Source organism: Haliotis rubra, unplaced genomic scaffold, assembly GCF_003918875.1.
Source record: "Haliotis rubra isolate DU_JTF1 unplaced genomic scaffold, ASM391887v1 Scf549, whole genome shotgun sequence".
Lineage (NCBI taxonomy): Eukaryota > Metazoa > Mollusca > Gastropoda > Lepetellida > Haliotidae > Haliotis > Haliotis rubra.
Window position 1 is genome coordinate 53352 of NW_025767245.1, and position 8371 is coordinate 61722.

An 8371-nucleotide genomic window follows, 5' to 3' on the forward strand; every position below is an offset into this window, starting at 1 on the left:
ATACATCCATTGTATACAGCCGATCGACAAGACATGATTGATATCAAGGACCAAGCTGAGGCAAAATACAACCTGTCCTGTGGAGAACATAGATTGAACTCTGACTTATATAACCTGAGGGACAAGTCTTATGGCCGCTTGGACAGAGAACTGTGGGCTAAGCTTAAGCATCTATGAATTTGTGGAAATGCTGCAACAAAACAGGGCTGTCGTGGTGGCTCAAAGAGACAGATTCCAGTGAGAACCTCTTCACAAATCAAGGATGACTCAACACTTCAAAACTCAGGTGGTGTGAATTCTAATGTGAGAAAACTGACGCTTCTCATCATGTTGTTCAAGAACCGGCTCCTGCCCTTTGGACGCACCTATCCAAATGAATATTTTCAAGAAATCAAGAAAAGGTCGGCTGATGATGTATTAAATACGACACTGCAAGCAAGCCCAGTCGTGCCAACAGCTGGGACTGAAATCTTTCCTGGAGATTCAGATGTTACAGGAATTCCACCTGACATTGTTGAATCAGAGCAAAGATTAAAAATGCCAGCAGAGAGCAACTATTAGATGAATATATCAAAGAAATCCAGACAAGGTCGGCTGAAGATGAATTAAAAAGGAGGATGCCGCAAAACACTCCAGTCGACTGATGAGGATAAAACCTTGCCCGGAGATTCAGATGAAACAGAAATTCCACCTGACAGTGTTGCCCCAGAGGAAAGCTGCCTGAAGAAAGCTCTTCACCAGCACCGCCGGTAATTTCTTCAACCCTCCATCTTGAAACAGTGGTTGGAACCAGGAAAAGGCAACCCCGGACGCGTGGCACCCATCTCAACGCGGACAAAAAGATGTGGATGTCCAAGAAGCCTCGGGATAATGAGGGGATTGAGATGACAGGTGATGGATGCTCGCCTGACCGGTTAGCCGTTCCCAAGCCCTCACCATCATCTGTGGATGTCAAAACAGGAGTACCAAAACCAGAAGGAGATCTCCTGACACAGGCCTTTGGTTACGACCCATCCGTTGATGCTTTTTGCAATATCAGCACCCAGGATCGTCGTCTTGATGACGTGCAGTTGCCTGTACTTGAGAGGCAGCAGGTCAAATTTAAGATGATCGACGAAGAGGACATTGTCAAGGTGCCTCTGCAATGTTTTTCCATACCATTGTGGATGAAACAGCTGTTCTTGTCAAGGATGGAACTGACTTTAACAGATCTGTAACTGAGGTGATGACCGAGGGTAAAATAATATCATCACTCTCTGACACATGTGTTACGCCACAGATGTTGGGGGTTCTGGAGCAGGGCTTTCCGGAGAGGGAATACAGTCTTGTCCTGGAGGACTGCACGGGGTTCATCTCGCTCCAGGACCTCCTTCAGTCGGGGTACCTTGTGTCCAAGCCTGGTTGGACAAACATCTGCCTGAGCCTGTCCAGTCAGCTGTCCTTCATGTTGTTGTGAAGGACACGCCGGCTGTGGAGTGTCTTCCACAACATCATCATCAACAAGGACACGCTGGAGGTGAAGCTGGTCGGCTTTGGACAGGCGTCCTTCGGGAGGTGAGTCAAGCTGCCAAGCGAAACCTGCCATCATTCGTGACTTGCTCCAGAGGTGAGGCTGGGTTGTGTCACCTCCCCACAGGCAGATGTTTATGCATTGGGCTCTGTCGTGGAGGAGATCAAAGTGGCTAGTAATTTAATGGACCTGCATGGTGTGGTTCAAATGTGCCACCAGGATCTCCCCAGAAACAGGCCTGAGGCACTGGAGATACATGATCTCATGCGTACCACATTTCATGTACATGATAGATTTTAACATGTTCCATTATTGGACCTTTGAAGTAGGAGAGAATTGTATTTATTTTCTGTGTTTCAGTAGTCACAAGAATGACACTTCGTGAATGAAATTTGGTTTTATCGCAGTTTTTCAAAATATATGTTTTACTTTGCACCTATTTGTCAGCTATGTAACGCGACCTTTATTTGGAAAGACCAATGGTATGAGTTTGTTTGAAAGATGTTCATAGTTTCTTGTACATGTATAAAGTAAACAGGGTTTTGTGTTTGAAAATATTTTGAAGTAATACAAATATTTTGCGTTGTGTATTTGCAAATACTTTTATGTCAGATTCTTGTTTTGTTTGCGAGCACGCATGGATATGTGCTTAAATCGTCAAAAAATGTTTATGTGAAAATATGTATATCTCCCTAAAATGTTTCATTTTTATGGTTGTACTTAACATATTGAATATATGCATATAGATATGTTTGGGTTGTGTTCTATCCTTTGGATGTTCGTCAGTACACAGTCGTGATTTTTCAGTAGATACTAAAATGTCTAAAATTTTGGTTTTCATATAAATCTAATTTCCCGTCACTGTTGGAATATATCTTTTCATCGTGCAATCTGCTGCCTTTGACATGGTTTTGTTGAGGTGAGGAAAGCGGACGTAAATGATATTTAATTACGTTTGTCGGCCTTGTCATCTTGAAAGCTGATTCGCATCCTGTTGGATAAAACATTCCGTCCGTTTCCAGGCGTATACGGTGTGTGTATTGTACATACATGGATGTACAGATGGCGTATATCCGCATAAAATTATACATTAATGTTTTTGTAAAATATACAAATGCATGAACATATTTAGTGTAGATGGTGTGCAAATCTTAAAACCATCAAGAATTCTTGCACTGAGCCATACTATTTGAAACATGAGAGGCTGTTGAAAGTTTGCAGTGCTGCAGTTACAAAACATGAAAAATAATAGATTTCGATGTCTGTGCTTCCTTTGGAGAATGTATAAAATTTTGTGTTTGCAAAAAAAGTTTTAAAAAAACCCCAAAACTGTTTTACTTCACACCTGTCATTTGTCAGCTACATAAAGCGACTCTTTTGATGTGGACGAATACTGAAAGAGTTTCCATGAAAGGATAGTTCTTGGTTTTATATACGTTTGTAAAATAGAAAATGTATTAACATATTTATTATTTTAATTATTCCCTCCACGTTTTCCTTGCATGTTTTAAAATACCGAATTGAAGATTGTATCAAGAGATGTTGTGTTTGTGTTCTACAGAAATATATTGAAAACAAATCCAGATCTGAATGCTGGAATAAAGTTATTATCATTTCAAATCTTTTCTTTGTTAGATGAGTACATACAGCTTGACGAGTGACATTTGATCTCTGAATATTGGAATCGTTTGTGAATCTTTTAACCTAAGTAAGGGTTATAAGGCCTAAAGAAAAATTTCTGGTTTCTGGTTTCCACCCGCGTCAGTTTCAACCCAGCGCGTCAGGCGTATTTTTCCGGATTATAAAAGGACAAAGGGAGTGTGTACGATTAGTTGATCACTTATCAGTATTTTCTGCTGAACTTGCAGCAATCATTGAAGCTTGGATTCATTTTTTGAGACCTGTATCGGCGGTCATTTTCAGCGAATTTGTCAGTGCTTTACAAGCAGTTCAGACAGGTTTCTCCCCAGCATATTATTAGCATATTATTATACTCGACACTTTAATGATTTAAGTAAAGATCTTTTAAATGTAGAATATTCATGGATACCTGCTCATGTTGGACTATTTGGAAATGGAAAAGCTGATAAATTGGCAAAAGCTGCATTAGACTTTGGTGGATCAGAACAGGATGAGACAATATTTTGCCCTCTCCTGCAGAATTATGCACCGTCAGCAAGATCCATGCTCAAACGAAATGGCAACAGTGATGGACCTAAATATTATTAATAAAGATATTTCTGCAATTTGCACAGTGTGTATAATAAGCTAGATAATGTGGCTCATTATTAACTGCATTGCCAAAAATATGTAAATCAACGTAAGGCGATGGTGGAATCTCTTACATCTCACAATATTGACATCTCATTGACTCGACTATTGTGCTCAAGGAATATCGTTCACCATGAAGTTCAGAATGTCATTCTTAATTATATTAATGCATGTGGCAGCTTTACTACTTAATAAAAGTTTAGCAACTAAGCAAACCTTTATGATGGGCAAGGTTTAAATGGACCCTGTTGCCCGAACACCGAATTAAACTTTTAATTATCTATCTGTCTGTCTGTCTGTCTGTCGTAACTCGAGAAAACGTGCAGCAGGGAAACCAAAATGCTACTCGTTTCAGTTCAAATAGAGTGTGGGGTAAGCTTATAAGGTCGTTTGGCTTTGTGGAATGTAGTCTAGATGTATCGCTACTTGATTTATACGAGTCACTGAGGAAAGGGCATTTTTCGACCTGTGACAAGTTTGTTTTACCAGCTGAGTATGATGACTGCGTGGTCGCGGTTTGAGTTGGAGATAAACAATCTGGTCCATTCCAGTCAGTTCCAAGGACCGTAAACTTGAATGACACCTGGGAATTTGGTAAATACATGGTTTACCACTAACAATTCAGCAATGACAAGGTGCAAGGAACGAATTTGCCGAAGAAAAATGCCTTTCAAGCTCTTATAATGTCGCAAGTTTCCAAAGTTTGGTAAGCATTCTGGCCCATACATAGACCAAATAGACGTTTTGAACTGCACAACAGTATCATAAGATGGCTACAAGAAATATAATTTCATAAATATAAGTAGTCCTAATTATCTGTATATTAATTTGAATTTAATTTCAAATTTTAACAAATACATAAATATTTCATTGTAATATTTTAAATTACTTTCAAACAATGTATAAACATTTCATGGATAAATAAATATTAAAATCTAATTCATTGGGGTATTTTCCTTTGATATTTCAGACAAATAAATTGACAAAATATAAAGTTTCCCATTGCAATAGTATATAAGTATACACATCCTTCAATTCATTATTTGATATGTACATTTTAATCTTGCCTGCTACTAGGCGATGGCCTTTGGATGGTTGATCCCCATACAATAAAGCTGAAGCTGCAGCAGTGTATGCTGCCACCAGAGTTTGATATTTTTCAAGGGTACGACATCCCCCAAAAGTCACCAACATAATAATAGTATATAATAATAGTCCATTTATATTGCGCATTTATCCATGCACATTGCATGCTCAAAGCGCTGACATATTACCCCCTGGTCAACGAGTACAGAACACTCCCTTTGGAGAATACAACCGGTCGCCTGTCAGGCGCTCAAGGTTCAAATTCAGACTACCATCGTATCATACCAGGTACCCATTTTACTGCTGGGTGGACAGAGGCAAGTTTGAACAAACTCACTTGCCTAAGGTGAGACCACATGCGTCACATGTGCTTCGTTGTGGGGTAGGACTGAAGTCCTAGAAACTTTCAGGAGTCAAGCTGCCAAACACGGTCACCCATCCGAGGACTGTCCGCGACCACCGTTGCTTAACTTCAACTGATTGTGACCTGAGCTCTACGCACAGGACCACACACCGCCACCGCCAACATGTCCCAAAAAACCTGTCAGCATATGAACCAACAGTTCTTTTTATACAGTGGGTAAGGGTATTCCGGATCACGGGTATTCCGGATCACTTCCACGTACATTAACACCTAGAAACCGTAAACCTCAATGGATGTATACACTCAATGTCTTATTTTAAAGCCGTGACAGTGTTCTTCAAGATGATATATTTTGTTTCACTTGATCTGAACCGGAAGTTTACTTGCGCGCCCTGTAACGAGGACACCTTTCATCGCGTCATCTGTCGTTGGCACGTCAGGAAAAGGTAACTCATTCGGGACGGCCCGTGTGAAATAACAACAGAATCAAGTTGCTAAATGTTAACAATCCATTGCATACATATACATTTCACCTTTATAAAGCAACAAAAATATTATTTACATCTGCCATATTTTTAGAGAAATAAGCAATTTATGGGACCACGTGGTTAAGTCAGTTCCGGATCACCAGAATATAGGGATCATCTCAAAACTTTCAACTGCCGACAAATGTTAATAACTGTTGAAATAAAGTAATTATTTTTACGATGTTACATCGGTTCCTTTTATTTAAAACATATACTTACTTTAGGGTCTGTGGAGGATGTAATTTGCACAAAGTAGATACGTAACATTTGTTAATCTTCATTTCACCTGTTTTGCAATTTGCTGTACAGAAGAGTATGCAAGGTAAAGGGTTATCAATATTGGAAAATAACCAACTTCACAACGCTTAGGTGTTGAAAAGATTGTTCTTTCCAACTCATATAATTCTTTTGTTTTAATAACTTCATGTATTTTTGTATGGTACAAACACAGCTACAGTATACATATACAGTACAGATACAGTATAGTTCAATGTGCAACAGCCACTAAACTAGCATAATTTTTACAATTCAAAATATAATTATTTGAGCGTTCAACAGGAAAGAATGAAAACTTTTGCAATTGTTTACTTGAATAGGCAGTGACATATTGACCAGTATTTAATGATTTTAGAATAGTCACATTTTAAACATGATGTATTAATCTATGTGATACATTTTGGTGAAGTCGTAGTTTACGTTCATGTTGTAACGTTCGTTTTGGGTCAAGGGCTTACCTCTAACTTTTAATGGCTAAAAGGTAAATCAGCAACCAAACAGTTTAAGTCTCCGTGAGTAAATACTGAGATGGGCTAACGTTTGGATTTTGGAGGGAACGACAGTACCTAGTTGATAAGTCATGCATGAAGACTACCAGTATCCGCGATGCAACCTCAACCACTGGGGACATATCTGGACTGGAACTCCTTGCTAGTGTAGCTACATCGTTTGATATGACTGAGGATGATGATGGAGAGTCGTCCTTTGAAGTTGATACGTTGTCGGTATCCCCACTCCTGCAAGAATCTCTTGTACTGCCACGCATCAAGCACGTTTCTCTGCGTAAAAGAACCCATGTTCTTGATAATATGGCAGACAATGTAACGTCAGATGAATGCATCAGTGGCATGAGTTTAAAGTGTCTTCAGAAAGTTAGACAGTTTGTCGAACGAGAGAAAAGTGCAAAGGTTAGGTTTATGTTGCAAGGAGGCGCTCCTTCCGAGGGAAAGTCAGTGAGAAAGAAGAAGGCTTCATTCAGAGTAAACCAGTGGCTACTCCAGCTGTGAGTGAAGCAGAGGAGGAGGATGTCATCTGTATGGGTTGTCACATGTCGTGGACTGAGGATCAGGAACTTGAATGTGGTCACGTTTGGGTGGAATGTGTTTCTTGCAAGGGATGGATACATTCACACTGCTCAACTCATCCCAATGTTTCAGCTGATGATCCATTCATGAGTCCTTCGTGTGAGAATCGTACTAAACACTAGGTATATCACATTGACACCATATTAGATGACATAACTTCTCACTAATACGTATTTCTAAAAGAAACGGATTGTGCATTATGTTTTTTTCCGACTAGAAGTGGGCCTTGTATTATTTACAACGCTTTGAGTACATTTTACCTTGACATTCAAACCTATTCCATAAATGTATGTATCGTCATTACATGTTGTCAAAGTAAGTTTTGCAAGTAATTTACATCACCCAGAGACTGCATGTTTGAAACGTATCTCACGTTCTCATGACAAGGCATTTAAACAAGACAAGTGTGCCTAAACGCATTAATTTTACATTTCTCTCCTTTGATCTTAGTCAAGCAATATTCCTTTGTATCCAGGTTACTCCTGTGGGGTCTTCATCACAACCATTACGACAAGACTGTGCTGCAGTACCTGTCCGTCCATTACTGTCTCAATCACTAAGACCGGCAGCATCTTGTCATGCACCTTCAAGGCAGCCAATCAGACTTGAAAACAGTGTGATCAAGGGCTATCATAAGTTTAAAATTAGACCCCCGTTAACAGATCCCGTGACTTCTCTCGCAGTGGACAGGGAATAGACAAATATTAATGACCTAAATGCTAGTCTGGTCTGGATACCCTCAATTGAAACCTTTCCAGAAGATATGCATAATTTGGTTACAGATGTGAATGGATGTAGCTGGTCTACCCATTGGTCATGTGCTAAGAGGTCTTGCAGGGTCATTCAGGCGAATTCTTGGTGGGGGTGGCAGTGTGTTCGCTGAGTAGCTGGAGAACCTGTTCCAAGTTCTCCCCCTTGGCCTGCACCAGCAGAGAAAGGAGGAGGAGTGGTCATGCTTGTCATTACGTGATTAACCACGGCAACAGAGACTGGGCTTTATGACAATTAAAAATGCCCTGTTACTTATGCCAGAGGTGGAATCAATGAGGCTGGAATAGACACTAGTTTGTTTCTTTTTTGGACATATGAACATACACACACATAAAGAGTTCAAATATGTTAGTATTAATTTATTATTTTCGTTAGCTTTACTCTCAGTGACTCGCGATAATAAATGGCTCATATTAACTGGATAAAAGCGTTACAGTTTGTGAAAGAAAATGGATTATTTTGTGTTGATAGTTGTAATTTA

The 8371-nt window shown here is 39.7% G+C and overlaps 1 long non-coding RNA gene across 1 annotated transcript; it reads left to right on the forward strand.

Moving 5' to 3' along the window:
- Positions 1-5629: 5629 nt before the first annotated feature.
- Positions 5630-7783, forward strand: LOC124253662. Its single transcript, XR_006892257.1, has 3 exons — positions 5630-5677; positions 7192-7241; positions 7595-7783. It is a non-coding gene; the product is annotated as an uncharacterized LOC124253662 (long non-coding RNA).
- The last annotated feature ends 588 nt before the right edge of the window (positions 7784-8371 follow it).